The sequence below is a fragment of the Bombus vancouverensis genome, chromosome 18 (assembly GCF_051014615.1).
Source record: "Bombus vancouverensis nearcticus chromosome 18, iyBomVanc1_principal, whole genome shotgun sequence".
Classification (NCBI taxonomy): Eukaryota; Metazoa; Arthropoda; class Insecta; order Hymenoptera; family Apidae; genus Bombus; species Bombus vancouverensis.
The window spans coordinates 952,416-975,063 of record NC_134928.1 but is presented as its reverse complement, the minus strand read 5'-3'; the positions used below and the strand labels follow the sequence as shown (position 1 = coordinate 975,063).

Here is a 22,648-nt window from a genome sequence, read left to right as displayed (position 1 = left end):
CTACAGGAATTAAAGTATTTAGATGATTAGCAACTCATCATGGTTCAAAAATAAATTTTAATATTACAATTATCTGATCAATTGGTTTTATTTTAATATTTACAATTGGAGGATTAACAGGAGTAATATTATCAAATTCATCAATTGATATTATTTTACATGATACTTATTATGTAGTAGGACATTTTCATTGTGTTCTATCAATAGGAGCAGTTTTTGCCATTATTACTAGATTTATTCATTGATACCCAATAATTACAGGTCTAATATTAAATCAAAAATGATTAAAAATTCAATTTATTATAATATTTATTGGTGTAAATATAACTTTTTTCCCTCAACATTTTTTAGGTTCAATATCTATACCTCGACGATATTCAGATTATCCTGAATCTTATTATTGTTGAAATTTAATTTCATCAATTGGAGCAATAATTTCAATAAATAGAATATTATTTTTTATTTTTATTATTTTTGAAAGATTAATTTCAAAACGATTAATTATATTTAAATTCCATCAATCTTCTCTAGAATGATTAAATAATTATCCTCCTTTAGATCATTCACTTATTGAAATTCCTTTAATTATAAATAATAAAATTAAAAATATTTTTAATAATTAAAATTTATAAAATTTAATAATAAATAATATATATATATATTAAAATTATTAATATGGCAGATTAGTGCTTTGAATTTAAAATTCAATAATAAAGATTTTTATCTTTTATTAATAAATTAATTTAATATAATTACAATAATGAATTTCAAATTCAAATAAATTTTAATTATTAAAAGTTTCTACATGAAATATATTAACATTTCAAGATTCAAATTCTTTTTACTCTGATAATTTAATTTCATTTCATAATTTAACTATAATAATAATAATAATAATAATTATTTCTTTAACAACATTTTTTATTATAGATTTTGTATATAATAATTTTTTAAATCTAACTCTATTAAAAAATCATACAATTGAAATTATTTGAACTTTAACTCCTATAATTATTTTAATAATTATTTGTTTTCCATCTTTAAAAATTTTATATTATATTGATGAAATCATAAATCCTTATTTTTCTATTAAAGCTATTGGCCATCAATGATATTGATCTTATGAATATCCAGAATTTAATAATTATGAATTTGATTCATATATATTAAATTATGAATTAATAAATCAATTTCGATTATTAGAAACTGATAATCGATTAATTATTCCATTTAAAATTTCTATACGAATAATTATTTCTTCATTAGATGTAATTCATTCATGAACTATTCCATCATTAGGAATTAAAGTAGATGCTATTCCTGGTCGAATTAATCAATTAAATTTATTTTGTATTCGTCCAGGAATTTATTTTGGACAATGCTCTGAAATTTGTGGAATAAATCATAGATTCATACCTATTATATTAGAAAGAACTTCTTATGAATTATTTATAAATTGAATTAAAAATAAAATAATTTGAAAAATTAGTTAATTTAAATAACATTAGATTGTCATTCTAAAATCAATAATTACTTATTATTTTTCTAACATTAGATGTCTGAATTAAAGAATTGATCTTTTAAATCAATTATAGTAATTAAAATTTACTTCTAATGAATTCCACAAATAATACCTATTAACTGATTAGTAATCTTTATAATATGTTTAATATGCTTATTTACTATTATAATTTTAATAAATTCATTTTTATTATATATTATTATAAAAAATATTTATAATATAAATAATAATAATAATAAAAATAATTTAAATAAAAAATGAAAATGATTATGATAAATAATTTATTTGAAATATTTGATCCTTCAATTAATAATTATATTCAATTAAATTGAATTTTTATATTTTTACCAATTATTTTATTTCTAAATTCATATTGATTAATTCCTTCACGAATTTTAATAATTTTTACATTATTTATTGAATATTTATTTAATGAATTTAAAATAATTATAACCAATAAATATTCAATAAATATTTTTTCATTCTTAAGAATTATAATTTACATTATAATACTAAATTTATTTAGATTAATTCCTTATATCTTTACATCAACAAGACATTTAATATTTAATTTATCAATAGCACTATCTTTATGATTAAGATTTTTAATTTATTCAATTATTAATTTTCCTTTAAAAACTTTAAGACTTTAAATTCTCCAAAATTTTTAATAAATTTCATAGTAATTATTGAACTTATTAGACTTTTTATTCGACCTTGAACATTATCAATTCGTCTTTCAGCAAATTTAATTTCAGGACATCTTATTCTTATTTTATTAAGAAATTTTATAATAAACTTCATTACTTTATCACCAATAACTTTAATAATTCAAAATATATTATTAATTTTAGAAATTTCAATAGCTTTAATTCAAGCTTATGTATTCTCAATTTTACTAACATTATATTTTTCTGAATCAAATTAATGAAAAAAAACTTTCCTTTTCATATAGTTACTATTAGACCATGACCAATTATTGTTTCATTTAATACTATAAATATATTATTAAGAACAATTTTATGAATTTATTTAAATAATTTATTAATTATAATTTTTAATTTATTAATTTTAATTTTATCAACAATAATATGATTCCGAGATATTATTCGAGAAAGAACATTTCAAGGAATACATTCTTTTTATATTTTATCAATAATAAAATTTAGAATAATTATATTTATTATTTCTGAACTATTCTTTTTTATTTCATTTTTTTGAACATTCTTCCATAATTCAATTTCTCCTTCAATTGAAATTAATTTAATATGACAACCAAAAATAATTAAATTTTTTAATCCATTTGAAATCCCTTTATTAAACTCAATTATTTTAATTATATCAGGATTTTCAGTAACATTAAGACATTATAATATATTAAATAATAAATTTAAATCAAGAATCTCAATATTAATATCAACAATTTTTTTAGGATTTTATTTTAATTTTATACAAATTTTTGAATATTATAATTCATTTTTCTGTATTAATGATAGAATTTTTGGATCTATTTTTTTTTATCCACTGGTTTTCATGGTATTCATGTTCTAATTGGAAAATTATTTCTATTATATTCTTTAATCCGAATAATAAAAAATCATTTTTTTTATTAATATTATATTAATTTTGAATTTGCTATTTGATATTGACATTTTACTATATCATTATAAATTAAATTAAATTTTAAATATATAGTATAATAAATTACATTTAATTTCCAATTAAAAAATTTAATATCAAATTAATATATTTAATTCATATAATTTATTATTTATTAATTTTTATAATTTAAATAATTATTTTTTTATTAAATAAATTTCTATCAATATATAAAAAATTTAATATAGAAAAAAATTTACCTTATGAATGTGGATTTAACCCAATTACAAAAATAAATATTCCATTTTCATTACCATTTTATTTAATTTCATTAACATTTTTAATTTTTGATGTAGAAATTATTCTATTAATCCCTTTAATCTCATATATTAAAGCATTAAATTTTTTTTGTTTATTTATTTTAATAATCTTTTTATTTTTAATATTAATTTTTTCTTTATTAATAGAATGATCATGTAATTATTTAAATTGAATATTTTAAATTATTTAAATTTAAATTTTTAACAATAATAATATAAGGATTTAAAAATAAATCAATCTTTAAGTCGAAATTAAAAGTAAATTTTACTTCTTATATAAATTTAAATTTATAAATTAAATAAAATAAATTTTAAATTGAAGCCAAATTAGAGGCATTTTATGGTTAATAAAATAATTGAATTTTTATATTCCAATTTATTATTAATATATATATATAAACATTAATATAAATTTATTTTAAAAATTATACAAAATTAAAAATTTTAATTTAATTTATATAGTTTAAATAAAACATTATACTTTCAATATAAAATTATTAATATATAAAATTAATTGTAAATAGAAATAATTTAATAAAGCTTCTAACTTTAATTTTGATTTAAAATATCATTATTTCTTATAAATAATATTTAAATTTATAATTAAGTATATATATATATATTATTTAAAAATTTTAAAAAATTTCCCTAATATTTTCAATATTATGCTCTAATATAAGCTATTTAAATTCTTTAATAAACTAATTTTTCTTCTCTTTTTATTTTATATTTATATATATATATATATATAATATTATATTAATATTATTAAAACTAATAAATATAAATATAACAATAATAATAAAGAAACTTTAAATATAAAATTTATTTCTAATAAATCACAAATATATCCTATAATTTTCCCTATAAATTTTTCTAATAAACCTTTCTCAAAATAAAATTCATAATAAATTATTTTATTTATTAATTGATTAATTATAAACTTATAAAAAAATTCTATTATAAAAAATCTTTTAATAAAAATTTTTCTTTTTTTTTTAATTTATATTCAATATTAACATTGAAAATATTAATCCTAATAAAATTATCTTAAATACAAAATATTTATAAATATATATTAAATTAATATTTAAATGATAAAAAAAAATTAAAAATAAATTTTCTTAAAATTAATATTATTATTAAAATTATTGATATAATTCTAATTATAATATAATCTTCTCTTAAATATATTAAATTTATTATATAATTATTTATTATTATTATAAATATTGAACGAAAAGAATAAGATACCGTAAAAATAGTTCCAAAAATTAAATTCACTATTCTAAAAATTCTTTTAATACTTAAAAAATAATACTCAACAATTAAATCTTTAGAATAAAACCCTACTAAAAATGGAAAACCACATAACATTAATAATGAAAATATTATAAATAATCCTTTTATAGGATACAAAAAAAATATTCCAGAATAAAAACGAAAATTTTGAATACCATTTATATAATGAATTATTCTTCCTACACATATAAATATTATAGATTTAAAAAACGCATGAATAAATAAATGTAAAAATGTTAAATCTGTTATTCCTAAAGAATAAATTCTCATTATAAAACCTAATTGTCTTAATGTTGATAAAGCAATAATTTTTTTAAAATCTATTTCAAAATTAGCTATTATTCCTGAAATTAATATTGTTATTCTTGAAATTATTAAAATAAATCTTTTATATTTTAAATCAATTATCATTTCATAATTAATTAATAAATAAATTCCAGCAGTAACCAAAGTTGATGAATGAACTAATGAAGAAACAGGAGTAGGAGCCATTATTGCAGCAGGTAATCAAATCATAAATATTAATTGAGCTCTTTTTGTAAATACCATTAAAAAAAATATTAATAAAATTAAAAAATTTATTTTATATAATATTAAATTCCATCTACCAAAAATTACTATAAAAGAAATAATTATTAATAATCTACAATCCCCTAAACGATTTAAAATTACTGTAATTATTCCAGAATTTAATGATAAAAATTTTTGATAATAAATAATTAAACAATAAGAAATTAATCCTAATCCATCCCAACCTAATAATAAAGTCAATATATTAGGTCTTAAAATTAAAAAAAATTTTGAAATCAAAAATATTAATATTAAATAATAAAAACGATTTATTAAATATTTATTATTTAAATTTATATATCTAATACTATATAATAAAATAAAAGAACTAATTAATATTACTAAAAATACAAATATTAATAATTTAAATCTAATTATAAAAATTAAATTTATTTTTATACAATTAATATTATAAATTAATCATTCAAAAATAAATAATTTATTAATAAATAAAATATAAAAACTAAAAGATATAAAAATAAAACTTATAATCATTAAAACAATTCCAGAAACTACTATTTTCATTTAATTTAAAATATAAATTTATATATCATTGAAATCACAATTCAATATTTTACATTAAACTATTTAAATAAAAAAATAATTTAAAAATAAAAATATTTAAAGGCAAAAAATGTAAAATTAAACTCAAATAATTTATTAAATAACTATTTATTAAATTTATTTTGAAATAAAAAATTTTTCCATAGTGTATAAATCTAAATAAATAAATTGAATAAATAAATCTTACTAAACAATAAAATAATAAAAATATAAATAAATACTTACATCAACCAATTAATCTTATTAATAAAAAAATTTCACTTACTATATTTAAATATAATGGAGCTCCAGAATTATAAATACACATTAAAAATCATATTATTGTTATTGAAGGTATTAGATTTATTACACCTTTGTTAATAAAAATAATTCGCGTTCTAGTCTGTATATAAATTATATTAACCAAATAAAATAAACCAGATGAAACCAATCCATGAGAAATTATTATTAATAATCTACCTAAAATTCTAATTTTTTTTCTTACTAACAGACCTAAAGATATAATTCCTATATGAACAACTGAAGATAAAGCAATAATCAATTTTATATCAAATTGAAATAAACATGTCAATCTTAAAATAATTATCCCTACTAAATTAATTATAAATAAATACGATTTTATTAACTTAAATATAATTTTAAATATTAATAAAAAACGTAATATCCCATATCTTCCTAATTTTAATATTACTGAAGCTAAAATTATTGATCTAAAAAATGAAGCTTCAACATGAGCTTTAATTAATCAACCATGAAATAAATATATTGGAATTTTTACTAAAAATGATATTAATAAATATATGAAACCAAATTTATCAAATTTAATTATTAAAATTTCCAATATAAAAAAACTAATTCTATTCCTAAAATTTATTAATTTAAAAATTAAATATAATATAGGTAAAGAAAAAATATAAAAATTTATAAACTTAAATAAAATAATAATAATAACCGCAATTGTAACTTCATTCATTCTTAAATTAAACTTAAAACATTAATTTTTTGATGACCAAATTCATAATTTATTCTAACTAATAATGATAAACCTAAACCTCCAACTAAATTAATTAATTTTAATCAATTTATATTTATTAAAAAATTCAATATCAATAAAAATATTAAATTTCTTAAAATATAAAAATTTATAAACTTAAATAAAATAATAATAACAACCAAAATTGTAACTTCCATTCTTAAATTAAATTTAAAATATTAATTTTTTGATGACCATAAACTTAAATAAAATAATAATAACAACCACAATTGTAACTTCCATTCTTAAATTAAATTTAAAATATTAATTTTTTGATGACCAAATTCATAATTTATTCTAACTAATAATGATAAACCTAAAACTCCTTCACAAAAGAATAAACTAAATAAATTAAATAAATTCATCTATTAAAATCAATTAAAATTATATAAAGTAAAATAATTGAAATTAAATATTCTAATCCAATCAAAAAAGCTATAAAATAAATATTATTATTTAATAAAATAATTAAAATTAGTAAAATAAAATTCAAAATAATAAATTCTAAAATAAATTCAATATTAATCAATTTAATAAATTAAATTTCTAAATATAATATTAAATTTCAAAAAAATTTTTTAAAAATATCTATAATTCCCAAAATTATTGTTTTAATTTAAACTATTTCTTGATAATTTTAAATATTAGTTATATAGTTTAATAAAAACATTAATTTTGTAAATTAAAAATTTAGAAATATTAATATAACTATAAAATAATTCTAATATATTAATTTATTATTAATGAAAACTTTTATAATTCTATTTTTTTTATATTTATAAATATAAGAATTAATTTAATTTTAATTTTAAATTATTTTTATTTAAATACATTCATATCACCTCTAAAACAAATATTATATTTAATTTTTTATATTATTTTTATAACAATAAATATCTTAACATATAAACAAATAATTTCATTAAACTTATATATTTTATTAATTATTTTTATTAGAGGAATTTTAATTTTATTTTCTTATTTTATTAGTTTAATTAATAAATCATTTAAAAAAACCAATTATTTAAATTTATTTTTAATAAATTTAATTTTAATATTAACTTTTTTATTCTTAATAAACCATTGCGATATAAATATTAAAATATTAAATTTTAATTATTACAAAAATAATAAAATTTATAATATTAAGAAATTATATTTAAAACCCAACTATTGTATTCTTTTAATATTTATTATTTTCCTAATTATTATACTATTAATTATAACAAAAATTTGTTATATTAAAAATAAAAACTTACGAGCAAAAAATGAATAAAATAATTTCATCGATTTATAAAATTTACCTATATCATTTATTAATTTACCTACCCCAATTAATATTAATTACTTATGAAATTTTGGATCAATACTTGGAATATTTCTAATAATTCAAATAATATCAGTATTATTTTTATCGATACATTACTGTCCAAATATTAATTTTGCATTTAATAGAATTTCAAATATCATAAAAGATATAAATTCAGGATGATTAATTCGATTAATCCATATAAACGGTGCATCATTTTATTTTTTCATTATATATTTACATATTGCACAAAATATATTTTATTATTCATTTAAATTATATCAATTTTGATTAATTGGAGTTTCAATTTTATTTTTATCAATAGCAACAGCATTTCTTGGATATGTATTACCATGAGGTCAAATATCTTTTTGAGGAGCAATAGTTATTACTAATTTAATTTCAGCTATCCCATATATTGGACAATTTACAGTTGAATGAATTTGAGGAGGATTTTCAATTAATAATCATACATTAAATCGATTTTATTCATTTCATTTTATTTTACCATTCATAATCTTAATAATAGTATGTCGGATCAGGATTCGAATTTTGGGCGCGCGACGACTCTTCATGTGGACTAGCCATCGTTTCACAAAGCCGAGATTTTATTTACACGTATATACAGGTCTATCACTAAGCTTAACAAATAATAAGTACGACTAATAATAAGTCTAACAAACACTAAGCCTAATGAATAATACGATCTACGAATAATTAAATTAAATAATACTATTAGCAATGTTTGAGTTAAAACGAATCCACGGTCACCGGGATAACTCCTTACTAAGCGAAACTAACTTAGACGCAAATGCGATCCTCGAAAACGCTCGATGTATCACTCTCCAAGGCAATCGCAAGAATGCCAGCCTCGTGGAGATTTTTCTCCCTGTACGATTGCATTTTGTTTTCTATCCCCGTTTGGAAGCATCGAGAAGGTTCCAAACGCCGTTGCTAGGCACACTCGTTGGAAGCATCGAGAGAGTTCCAAACGCCGTTGCTAGGCAGTTTCTGCCTGGAGTTTTGGTTACTAAATACAATGTATGTCCCATTGCATCGGCACCTCCGAGGCAACATCACACGTGGCTCGGCCCGCTCTCGAGGCCGCATGCCGCCACAACCACACTTCTCGGAAAACACATACAACCACTCCAGACCTCCGTTAGATAAAACATCCATCCCGTGACCGTGGCTACGTTCAGCGACCGATTGTCACCTCGAACCCAATCTCGCTTATTACAAATCTTAAACAATTACAACTATAATAAAATCTAGGCCAAGGTACTAGAGGATGTTCCCAAAATTTCCAAGGAAGGGCTTCGGCTTTCCTTTCATCTCCGACAAGTATTTATACATTTAATTATTCTTCATATTACAGGATCATCAAATCCAATACATTCAAAACTAAATATTTATAAAATTAATTTTCACCCATATTTTTCAATTAAAGATTTAATTACAATAATCTTAACTTTTATTTTATTTATAATTATTAATTTACAAATACCTTATATATTAGGTGATCCAGATAATTTTAAAATAGCAAACCCAATAATTACACCAATCCATATTAAACCTGAATGATATTTTTTATTTGCATATTCAATTTTACGAACAATTCCAAATAAATTAGGTGGAGTGATTATACTTTTTATATAAATTTTTATTTTATATTTAATTCCATTAATTAATTCAAATAATTTAAAAAATAATAAATTTTATTTTATAAATAAAATTTTTTATTGATGATTTATTAATATTTTTATTATACTTACTTGATTAGGAAAACAAATAATTGAATATCCATATACAAACTTAAATATATTATTTACATCATTATATTTTATATATTTAATTTTATCATTTTTTATAAATAATATTTGAGATATATTATTAAAAAAAATAATTAGTTAATGAACTTGAATAAGTATATGATTTGAAATCATATTATAGAAATAAAATTTTCTATTAACTTTTAATAAATAATTAATTAATATAATAAATTAAATTATAAAATTTAATAATAATTATTTATAAACATAAATAATTTATTTAATTTAAATAAAAATTAATTATATTAATAATTTTTAAAAATTAAAAATTATTTATTAAATTAATAAATTTATTTATAAATATATATATATATATATATATATTTATGCATTCAAATAAAAACACATATAAATAAATTTATTTTTTATATATTTACTATATTTAAATATACAAATATACACTGATATATTTAAATATAAAAATAATTATATTTATTTATAAATATATATATGTCGGAGATGAAAGGAAAGCCGAAGCCCTTCCTTGGAAATTTTGGGAACATCCTCTAGTACCTTAGCCTAGATTTTATTATAGTTGTAATTGCTTAAGATTTGTAATAAGCGAGATTGGGTTCGAGGTGACAATCGGTCGCTGAACGTAGCCACGGTCACGGGATGGATGTTTTATCTAACGGAGGTCTGGAGTGGTTGTATGTGTTTTCCGAGAAGTGTGGTTGTGGCGGCATGCGGCCTCGAGAGCGGGCCGAGCCACGTGTGATGTTGCCTCGGAGGTGCCGATACAATGGGACATACATTGTATCAGTAATCAAAACTTCAGGCAGAAACTGCCTAGCAACGGCGTTTGGAACTTTCTCGATGCTTCCAACGAGTGTGCCTAGCAACGGCGTTTGGAACCTTCTCGATGCTTCCAAACGGGTATAGAAAACAAAATGCAATCGTACAGGGAGAAAAATCTCCACGAGGCTGGCATTCTTGCGATTGCCTTGGAGAGTGATACATCGAGCATTTTCGACGATCGCATTTGCGTCTAAGTTAGTTTCGCTTAGTAAGGAGTTATCCCGGTGACCGTGGATTCGTTTGAACTCAAACATTGCTAATAGTATTATTTAATTTAATTATTCGTAGATCGTATTATTCATTAGGCTTAGTGTACTTATTATTAGTTGTACTTATTATTTGTTAAGCTTAGTGATAGACCTGTATACACGTGTAAATAAAATCTCGGCTTTGTGAAACGATGGCTAGTCCACATGAAGAGTCGTCGCGCGCCCAAAATTCGAATCGTGATCCGACATATATATATGTCGGAGATGAAAGAACACCGGAGTCTGTAATTGAACAATTGTAGTTATTCAATCCGATTGTAATTGTTCGAGAGTTGTGATAATGAGCTTGGGCTCGAGGCGACAGTCAGTCGCCGAACGTAGCCGCGGTCACGGGATGAACGCTTTGCCTAGCAAAGGTATGGAGTAATTCTATAGCTCTCCTTAAAGGAAATATTCGTGGCGACACGCGACAATAAACATTCCAACGGTTTCTGTCTCGTGGCTCGCCACACGCAGACCCTATTCTTCGAGTAAGATGATTGCCAGATGTCGATGCGTCTCCGCAGTACATGTTCGGCTAGCCCGAGGGCCCGTTATAAATCTTAAGGTTTATTTAACTAAAGTCCTTCAAACAGACAAACAGTCTTTGTCCCAACTACGGGAAGATAGGGGAGACATATTTTTCAACGAGCGGCGTCTCCCACTAGCAACTTTCCCTCGAAGGCGGCTAGCATCTTTTTCTAACCACCGATATGGAGATTGACCAATTAGCAGCAACGTCAATTTCCCTTACTTTCTGAACGAAGGCTTTTCTCGACGAATCCGATGATCTCGTATCCTTAGACACACCCCATTATAGTTTTCCTCTGTGGCATCATAGGGACGGGAAAGGCATTCTCGTTCGCGATCTCACTGATGAAAGGAGTAACCCTTTACGACCAGTGAATATCACGCATCCGACTTAGATTTTGTGAGTACGTTCATCTATCATCCCGCCGACCGCGGATTCGTTATTGAACCTAGGATCATTGTCATTAGTCTCTCGAGTATCTAATAACCACGGTTACTTGTCCGGCTCTATAATAATCGTATTTGCACTAGTCAATGTCTTCTCTATTGCATAACGACAACGTGTAACCCAAACGAAGATTCGTTTCACGCCCCTAACCCTAATTCTAATGTCCGCTCCGACATATATATATGTCGGAGATGAAATGAAAACCGGAGCCTTCCCTATGCAATTTTGAGGAAGCCTTTTAATGCTTTAGCCCAGATCTTATCATAACTGTAATTAAGTAATTGTCATCTGTAATTGTTTGACATTTGTGAAAAGCGAAAGTGGGTTCGAGGTGACAACTGGTCGCTGAACGTAGCCACGGTCACGGGATAAACGTTTTGCCTGACGAAGGTGTGGATCGGTTGTATTGTTCTCCCTAGAAATCACATAGAATTGTACTTTAGAGATGTCGATATAATGGGACACACGTTGTATGAGGAATCAATCTCCAGACAGAAACTGCCTAGCAACGGCGTTTGGATCTTTCTCGATGTTTCCAAGGAGTATATAACAAACTTCTGACAGATATTGCCTAGCAACAACGATTGGAACCTTCTCGATGTTTCCAGCGAGAATATAACAAACAAATGCAGTCGGATTACGAAAAAGATTTGAATCAGAGAGGCATTCGTGTGATCGCCTTGGAAAGTGATACATCGAGTAATTTTTCCGAGTGATTCGGCAAACGTATTTTTTGTGTTATAAAATTGTTTAAAGTTTTCCCGTTGACCGTGGATTCGTTTGAACCCCGGATCATTGTTTATAGCGTAAATTAAATTCAATATTTGTAAATTTATCAATCGTTAATTTTCATTATTCGTTAAATTAGTAAATCGTAAGATATATTCGTTTCTTTTATTGTTCGATAAAACTTATTATTCTTTAATCTAATTAATAATTTAATTTATCATTTGTTAATCAATCATATCATTTATAAAAATTCATTATTCATAATATTTGTAAAACCTTGTTTATTCGTGTAAATATATTCTCTGTTTTGTAAAACAATGGCTAATTCAAACGAAGAATCGTTACGCGCCTTAAATCCTAATGTTAACCCGACATCAGAAGTGGGATCAAGCCCAAGTGTCACTTTGGAACAACTCATGAAAATCATGAACCAGATGACTCAGCCTAGGGAGCAAAAGTCGAGTATGGAACCTAAGGATGTAACGTTGTCACGTTTTGATCCTGAAGGCACGGGCGCTGATCCATTCGCGTGGTGCTCATACACAGATGTGATTTTGAAAGACTATCCGATGCAAGATAGTGTGTTACTTTCTGCTTTAAATCGTGCCCTAAAGGGATCTGCTGCACATTGGCTTTCACAAATAGTGCGCGGTGGAAAACTTTCCTGGCCAACGTTTAAGGAACAATTCCTTTCGCGTTTTGGTGGCAGAGAGACAGCCGCCACGGCATTAATAAGGATGTCCAGAGAACGACCGACGGAGACCGAAACTCTAGGAGCTTACGGTAGTCGCCTCCGTTCCATGCTGCAGATCAAGATGCAAGATCTAACGATGCCCGAAGTACTCAATGCCTTAACTCTTTATATGCTAAACTCACAAGATCAACGCTTTCATCGATTAACGCTCGCAAATAATATCAAGACGGAGGAACAATTTTATGATGAAATGAGAGCTTATCCTTACAACGATCTGCCGGCAACCTTGTTAGGAAATACATCGGAGGAACCTGAAGTTAAACGACGCAAGTTATCGCATTACCGGGTGAAGTGTCATTATTGTGGTACTCTTGGACACAAAATAACGGAGTGTCGCAAGAGGATGCGTAGTGAACAGCGGAAGGATACAAAGGATACAAAGGATACACAACACCACTAAAGAAACCGTCCAGCTTCATCGTCCAAGGTGGTTTGCTTCAAGTGTCGTGCGGAGGGTCATATCGCACCTGATTGTCCACAACTGCAGAACAGAAAATCCGGCTTCAAGAATGAACGTCGAGTCGACTCCTGTGTGGTAGAGCCTCCAGCTGGTAAATTAAGTCATCTGGGTGAGTCGTACCCATTTTATTTCGATTCCGGAGCCGAATGCTCATTAATCAAAGAATCCGTAGCTTCGAAATTTTCTGGCAAACGAACGACTGATGTTGTAATAATGCGAGGCATAGGGAATACTTGTGTTAACAGTACATCTCAGATTTTATCCACTGTATGTATTAACGGTTTTACATTGGAGATAACTTTTCATGCCCTTTCTGATAATTACTTAAAATACGATATCATGATTGGTCGTGAAATTTTGAGCCAAGGTTTTGACGTGAATGTTACACGAAACAGTGTCGATATTTGTAAGACAAAAATAGTTAACGCTTGTAGCAGAGTCGCGGAAGATGTGATCAACATTAATGAGGTCGACACTGATGTAGTTGGTAACGATAAAGATCGATTGATTTCTGTTCTCGAGAAATACAAAGAGTCATTTATTACGGGTTTTCCACGGAATCGTGTAAATACGGGTCAATTAGAAATTCGTTTAATTGATCCCAACGTTACCGTGCAACGAAGTCCTTATAGACTCAGTGAGGAGGAGCGGGGAATAGTTCGAGAGAGGATAGGTGAACTGATCCGAGCAAAAATCATAAGACCGAGTAATTCACCATTCGCAAGCCCTTTATTACTTGTTAAAAAAAAGAACGGTTCAGATAGATTATGTGTAGATTACCGAGCATTAAATAAAAACACCGTCGCGGATCGGTACCCTCTTCCTCTCATAGCTGATCAGATCGCGAGACTGAGAGGGGCGAAATACTTTATAAGCCTGGATATGGCCAGCGGGTTTCATCAAATTCCTATTCACCCGAATTCGACTGAATATACCGCGTTCGTTACTCCTGATGGTCAATATGAATACATGACGATGCCGTTTGGATTGAAGAATGCACCGTCTGTTTTTCAGAGGGCCATTTTCAATGCCTTAGGTGATCTTGCTTATTCATATGTTGTCGTTTATTTGGATGATGTTTTAATTATTGCCGATACGATAGATCAGGCGTTAGAAAGATTAAACACCATCCTAGATACCCTCGTAAACGCCGGATTCTCTTTCAACTTTTCTAAATGTTCTTTCTTGAAGACGTCAGTACTTTATCTGGGTTATGTGATTCATAACGGAGAAGTCCGACCAAACCCAGGTAAAGTACAAGCCTTGAGCTCTTTGCCCGCACCAACGACTGTTACACAGCTCCGGCAATTCATTGGTTTAGCTTCTTACTTTCGAAAATTTGTTCCCAAATTCTCACAGGTAATGAAATCTTTGTATGCTCTCACTTCCGGTAGCAAGAACATAAATTGGACGGATAAACATGAAAAAATTAGGCAAAAAGTAATTTCTATTCTGACCAATGAGCCGGTGCTAATGATTTTTGACTCCAAATATCCAATAGAACTACATACGGATGCTAGTTCCGAAGGATTTGGGGCTATCCTAATGCATAGGGTCGAAGGTAAAAATAGAGTAGTTGAGTATTATAGCAAGCGGACTAGCCCTGCGGAATCTAGATATCATTCTTATGAGTTAGAAACGCTGGCAGTGGTAAACGCCATCAAGCATTTTCGTCACTATCTGCACGGTCGGGAATTTCTTGTTGTCACTGATTGTAATTCTCTGAAGGCATCCAGTGACAAGGTACATTTAAATGACAGGGTTTACAGATGGTGGGCTTACCTGCAAACTTTTACCTTTGACATTATGTATCGGGAAGGCAAACGAATGGCCCATGTAGATTTCTTTTCGAGAAATCCCGTAGATCTGGATCATCGTACGATCAACAAAATTGTAGAGAAAGAAATCAATCTATCTGAAATCTTCGATGATTGGTTGTTAGCAGAACAACGTCGCGACCCACAAATCTCTGAGATCGTCCGTAAGTTGCAAAATGAAGAGCTCGCGGAAGATATTGCGAATACGTATGAATTACGGTCTGGTACACTCCATCGGAAAATACAGAGAAAAGGTAGAACACTTTGCTTGCCCATTGTCCCAAGGGGTTTCAGGTGGTCCGTCATTAATCATGTGCATCAGTCCATTATGCACTTAGGTTGGGATAAAACGCTTGAGAAACTATACGAGTATTACTGGTTTGAAGGAATGGCGAAATATGTTCGCAAATTCGTTGAGAACTGTCATGCTTGTCGAGTTTCGAAGGCTAGTTCAGGTAAAGTACAAGCTGAACTACATCCCATACCTAAGACCAGCATACCCTGGCATACGGTACACATGGATATAACGGGTAAATTAAGTGGTAAGAGTGACTCGAAAGAGTATATCATTGTTTTAGTTGATGCTTTCACGAAATTTGTATACCTGTATCATACTCGTAAATTAGATTCCTTTAATACCATTATAGCACTTAAGTCCGCTATATTTTTATTCTGCAATCCCTGCCGGGTAATAGCAGACCAAGGAAGGTGTTTTACGGGTAAAGATTTCCAAAATTTCTGCCAGAATAGACATATTAGACTTCACTTAATAGCAACTGGTGCGAGTAGGGCCAATGGACAGGTAGAGCGTGTTATGAATACGCTGAAAAATATGTTAACGACGGTGGAAACGACCGGGCGATCTTGGCAAGACGCGATTGGGGAGATACAACTGGCCTTGAATTGCACTACCAATCGTGTAACCAAATCAAGTCCTCTGGAATTATTAATTGGGAAGGCAGCTAGGCCCTACGGTTTATTGTTGCCTGATAATATTGAGGAAAAGGAAATAGACATCTTCAATGTAAGGCAACAAGCGATACGGAACATAGAGACTTGCGCCAGTTATGATAAAGACCGGTTTGACAAAACGAAAGCGAAGATAGTTAGGTTTAATCTCGGTGACTTTGTGTTACGTAAGAACGAGGAGAGAAACCAAACGAAGCTAGATCCGAAATTCAAGGGTCCATTCGTGATAACGGAAGTTTTAGAGGGGGATAGATATATTTTAAAAACTCTAGATGGCAAACGGTCATATAAGGATAGACACGACAAGTTGAGAAAGATGCCAGATGGTTGTATTCCTGCTGAGTTGGATGTCTGCGGTGATGACAGCGACGGTGATAATAACGATGCGAGCACATTGATCTCTGGGAATCATTAACGCCGCATTGTGGTCATAGTAATATACCCAGTGTAGTGTATGTGCCTTTTATAATACTCCCAGTGTAGTGTATGCGCCTTTTATAATTCTCCCAGTGTAGTGTATGCGCCTTTTATAACACTCCCAGTGTAGTGCTTGTATTTTTATAATATCCTCACTGGTGCCCTGCGCTTTCTATAATATCCTCACTGGTGCCCTGCGCTTATTATAATATCCTCACTGGTGCCCTGTGCTTTCTATAATATCCTCACTGGTGTCTTGTGCTTATTGTTATGCATCCAACGTGGTTATGTGATTCAACAAACTGAAATCTTTGTGTGGAGTCGAAAATGATCTGTCGTGTCATTGCGGTCTGACTGGTGATTTACGGAGTGCAACTGGTACTTTGAATACAAACTATAACACTAATTTGAGTTCTTTTTCATTTCCTTGCTTGTCAAATTTTTGAACAGAGCTTTGTTGCTGAATTGGACCCTTGACTTATTTGGAACATCTAATCGAATGGTAAATAATATCAGTTACACCGAGTCTAATGTTAAAACTCTGTATTTTAGCTGCACACGAGGACGTGTGATAGTCAGTATGGCCGTGTCGGAGATGAAATGAAAACCGGAGCCTTCCCTATGCAATTTTGAGGAAGCCTTTTAATGCTTTAGCCCAGATCTTATCATAACTGTAATTAAGTAATTGTCATCTGTAATTGTTTGACATTTGTGAGAAGCGAAAGTGGGTTCGAGGTGACAACTGGTCGCTGAACGTAGCCACGGTCACGGGATAAACGTTTTGCCTGACGAAGGTGTGGATCGGTTGTATTGTTCTCCCTAGAAATCACATAGAATTGTACTTTAGAGATGTCGATATAATGGGACACACGTTGTATGAGGAATCAATCTCCAGACAGAAACTGCCTAGCAACGGCGTTTGGATCTTTCTCGATGTTTCCAAGGAGTATATAACAAACTTCTGACAGATATTGCCTAGCAACAACGATTGGAACCTTCTCGATGTTTCCAGCGAGAATATAACAAACAAATGCAGTCGGATTACGAAAAAGATTTGAATCAGAGAGGCATTCGTGTGATCGCCTTGGAAAGTGATACATCGAGTAATTTTTCCGAGTGATTCGGCAAACGTATTTTTTGTGTTATAAAATTGTTTAAAGTTTTCCCGTTGACCGTGGATTCGTTTGAACCCCGGATCATTGTTTATAGCGTAAATTAAATTCAATATTTGTAAATTTATCAATCGTTAATTTTCATTATTCGTTAAATTAGTAAATCGTAAGATATATTCGTTTCTTTTATTGTTCGATAAAACTTATTATTCTTTAATCTAATTAATAATTTAATTTATCATTTGTTAATCAATCATATCATTTATAAAAATTCATTATTCATAATATTTGTAAAACCTTGTTTATTCGTGTAAATATATTCTCTGTTTTGTAAAACAATGGCTAATTCAAACGAAGAATCGTTACGCGCCTTAAATCCTAATGTTAACCCGACATATATATATTTTAAATGTGATATTTATTTTATGTTTGTTAAATATATGTATTTTAATTCTATATTTCTCCCTTTTTAATTAATTGTATATATATACATATATATTCTTTACATTTGTAGTTGCGCACAGATTTTATTAAAGAAAAGTGTTAACAATGTGTTTTCATGATTTATTTCTCGCGCCTGACTTCCATTGATCCTTAATATCCCTGTCGCCGTGACGCGTGTAAATCTAACATGGCTGCTCATAAACATCATCAGCAAAGTTATAGTAACGGGTCTTTAATTTTGTTTAATATCGAAGTAATTTTCCGTCTGCCCCTCGTTTTCCTTATTCTACCGCAATTAAAGATTTACTTATTAATATTGCTTTAAAGTGACAAAGTATTGTTCGTATGAATATACGTATATATATATTTATGTTGTGTGTCATTTTAATATGGCTAATGTTTTGTAATTCTTCGATTGCGTTATTGATTTCTTTGAGTAGTTTATTTTATAGAGTATTCGATAATATAAAACATACGCGCACACACACACACACATATATATATATATATATATATATATATATATATATATATATATATATATATATATACGTATTCATATGCATATTTCTTTTGGCAGTGTAATATTCATACGAAATGAAATGTCAATTATTTATTTATCCTTTACCGGAATGTAGGCTAGTTTTAAGTATGTATCTTAGATTATCGGTTTGATAGAATTCGCACACATATATATATTTCTGACAATGTAACCTTCAATATTGTATGTTTTATGTATTCGTTAAACTATTAGTTTTTTGACTTCATGTATACTTATATTTCATAAATTGATAATATTGTATTTATTGCATAGTATTGGAAGCACTGTCTCTAATATTTATTAGGTTATTACATGTTCGGCATATATGTTTATACTTATATGTAACTCTCCAAATTGATTGATTGAAATATATTTATATATATATATTTTATTTATATTATATATTATATATATATATTTATATTATATATATATAATATTATATTATATATATATTTATATTATATATATATATTATTTATATATATATATATATATATATATATATATTCCTGGCGTTTCAATTATTTTCCCTTTTTGTAGTTATTCTTATTTTCTGGTTTATTTAGAATTGTTTGTATTATGTATTTTGTTTATTGGTTGGATTTGTTAATCGCCCTCGTTTTGTTAATCCTTCCTTTCGTTTCGTGGTGCCGCGTGTTCGTTTGTGCATTCAAATCCTTATTCGCGTGTTTTGTATAGAATGGTTTTCTTGTTCTTGTTACGGCGCGTGCGGAGCGCGGGACGTGACACCCCCGCCCTTGGAGTTCAAATTTCCATAGGAAATTTGACTGATGGTATCTCTGAGTTCGCTCGGGGCGGACGCAGGTGTCGTTGGTAGTTGAATGACTACCGGTGTTATCGATATCTCTTGAGGTTGTGCTGTTTGATCATCGATATTTCGTCTTCTTTTGAGGTATAGTAGCGGGTGGGTGACTGGGCCGCATATTGCTCCACATTCGTAAGTTTCACGTAACTGGTATCCGTGTGCGGCTATATCTATTATTGTCTTGATTAGTTTAAATATTGTGAGTATTCCAAATATTGCTGCACTCACAGTTCCAAATTCCATAAAACCAGTCCATAAGCTTGATACGGTATTTTTCACTATTGTCGTTAATGTGTTTTTGTCCATCATTCCCAGGATGTTTACTGTTCCAGGGACGATTGTTTTTCCTGTTGCTCCTCTGGCCAATGCGTTCAAGACTGCAGATTTTTCTGCCGGGAACATAATGTGGTCCCGTAGTGCATCGAGGTCTTTTTGGGTATATATTCCGCTCGTGGCCAACGACGATGGTGCTGAATATCGCCGCGTTTGGCGCACGTCCGGGCGGAGTTCCTGTGGTGCGATTCCTTTGCCAGACGGGTAGTTCCGAGTAGCATTTTGTTCTATGTCATACCTTTACTTGTACCGGAATGCACTTGACTATATGGTCCGCTTCTCCTGCGATCAAAGCCATGTGTCCTGGGTTTTGGTTGTGGTGTATGCAAATTCGTCGGGCGGTAAGTTTGCCAAGCTTAAAGCGTTCTCTATTAGTTTCTTCTGTGTGTTGTGTCTTCGTGTCAGTACATCATGGTATAATGTTGTCATTTGTCGTTTTACTTTCGAGTTTATCAGAAATAAGAATAACCTTTTATCATTATTAATATATGTATATATATGGAAAAGAAAATTTTTATATTTATATGTATTTTTTCTCTCTTTTTTTTCTTTTTATTTTTATCGTTAAAACCTTGTTTTGTTTTAGGTTTTACGTACATGTTATCAGTAAAAATAAATATCATGAATGCTACTTGAGTTATAATTATATACATATATGCATACGTACTGGTAAGTAGTATGAATGAGATTTGTTTTATTGTTATAAATATATAAATATATATTATCAATAGGAATAAATATTACAAATGTACCTTGTCTTCGAGTATATATATATGTCGGAGATAAGAGGACACCGGTGCCTTCCCTCTGAAACCTCGGGAAAATCCATAAAAACATTGTAATTAAAATCTACAGTTGTAACTAAACGATTTGCCGTCATTCTAACCAATTGTATTTGTTTGAGACTTGTGACAATGAGCTTGGGCTCAAGGCGACAATTAGTCGCCGAACGTGGCCGCGGTCAACGGGACGAACTCTCCATCTAACAAAGGCATTGAGTAATCCTATAGCTCTCCTTAAACATTCCAACGGTTTCTGTCCCGTAGCTTGCCACACGCAGATCCTATTCTCCGGGCAGGATGTTTACCAGATGTCTACGCGTCTCCACAGTACGTGATCGGCTAGCCCGAGGACCGTCATAAACACTAATATCTAGTTACCTAAAATCCTTCAACAGATACACAGTCTTTGTCCCAGTTACGGGAAGACAGGAGAGACCTATTTTTCCACGAACGACGTCTCCCACTAGCAACCCTCCCTCAAGGGCAGCTAGCATCCTTTTCTAACTACCGATATGGAGATTGGCCAATTAGCAGCAACGTCAATTTCCCTTACTTTCCGAACGTAGGATGTCCCCGACGAATCCGATGATCTCGTGTCCTTAGACACACCCCGTCATAGTTTTCCTCTGGGGTATCACCGGGACGGAAAGTCATTCTCTCTTGCGGTCTCATCGACAAAAAGGAGATTAACGCCAGCGACTATTAACACAGAATCCGACTTAGATCTTTGCGAGTGCGTACGGCTACCGTCCCCTTGTCCGCGGATTCGTTATTGAACCTAGGATCATTGTCATTAGTTTCTCGAGTATCTAATTACCACGGTTACTTGTCCGGTTCTATGGTAATCGTATTTGCACTAGCCAATATCTTCTCTATTGCATAACGACGACGTGTAATCCAAACGAAGATTCGTTTCACGCCCCTAACTCTAATTCTAATGTGAACCCGACATATATATGTGCGTGCAATGGTAAATATGACGGCTTAATTTTATGAGTCACTTGCATTATCAATGGAAGTGAATGTCATAAATATCGCCTATTTTACAACATGCGTGTATATATATATTGGTGAACATATGTGAAAATTATATGCATAATTATAAATGTTGTTTGTTTACAGGTGGATAGCATCAGTACTTGGTTTCGTGGGTGGCGTACCAATACCTTACAGTTCCTCTGTGCGGATTGCTATTCATGTTCTTCCGTCCGTCGTTCAGAGAATGGTTGATGAGTTCGCCATCAGTTCTGTACACACATATAAAAATAGTTAATATATATATATATATATATCATTTATATAATTTTCTTCTGGATCTGTTCCCTTGTATGAATACTGTATCTTTGTATATAATATAATATATATGTCGGGTTTACATTAGAATT

At 28.5% G+C, this 22,648-nt stretch overlaps 1 protein-coding gene, 1 long non-coding RNA gene and 1 pseudogene across 2 annotated transcripts in view; 2 read left to right on the top strand and 1 right to left on the bottom strand.

Moving 5' to 3' along the window:
- The window catches only part of LOC143304033 (uncharacterized), a 189,712-nt gene that overhangs the window by 44,881 nt on the left and 122,183 nt on the right, over positions 1–22,648 (top strand). The gene's annotated exons all lie outside the window — the stretch shown is intronic.
- Positions 4,196–5,838, bottom strand: LOC143304046 (NADH-ubiquinone oxidoreductase chain 5 pseudogene; annotated as a pseudogene).
- LOC143304017 (uncharacterized) lies at positions 20,689–22,567 on the top strand. Its single transcript, XR_013060708.1, has 3 exons — positions 20,689–20,822; positions 21,068–21,150; positions 22,386–22,567. It is a non-coding gene; the product is annotated as an uncharacterized LOC143304017 (long non-coding RNA).